The sequence below is a fragment of the Arachis duranensis genome, chromosome 5 (assembly GCF_000817695.3).
Source record: "Arachis duranensis cultivar V14167 chromosome 5, aradu.V14167.gnm2.J7QH, whole genome shotgun sequence".
In the NCBI taxonomy this organism is placed as follows: domain Eukaryota; kingdom Viridiplantae; phylum Streptophyta; class Magnoliopsida; order Fabales; family Fabaceae; genus Arachis; species Arachis duranensis.
In genome coordinates this window covers 26321158-26321487 of record NC_029776.3, presented here as the reverse complement: position 1 = coordinate 26321487, position 330 = coordinate 26321158, and positions in this window count along the sequence as shown.

The following is a 330-nucleotide window of genomic DNA, read 5'->3' as shown; positions in this document are numbered from 1 at the left end:
TTCTGAATGAATGCTTGAACAGTGCATATTTTTTATACTGAATTTCACGAGTGTTAACATTGTTGGCTCCTGAAAGAATGATGAACAAGAGAAATATTATTGCTGATCTGAAAAATCATGAAATTGATTCTTGAAGCAAGAAAAAGCAGTGAAAAAAAGGGAATCATTGGATAAAGAAAAAGAAAAAGCCAATAACCCTTAAAACCAAAAGGCAAGGGTGAAAAGGATCCAAGGCTTTGAGCATCAATAGATAGGAGGGCCCAAGGAAATAAATCCAGGCCTAAGCAGCTAAATCAAGTTGTCCCTAACCATGTGCTTGTGGCATGCAGG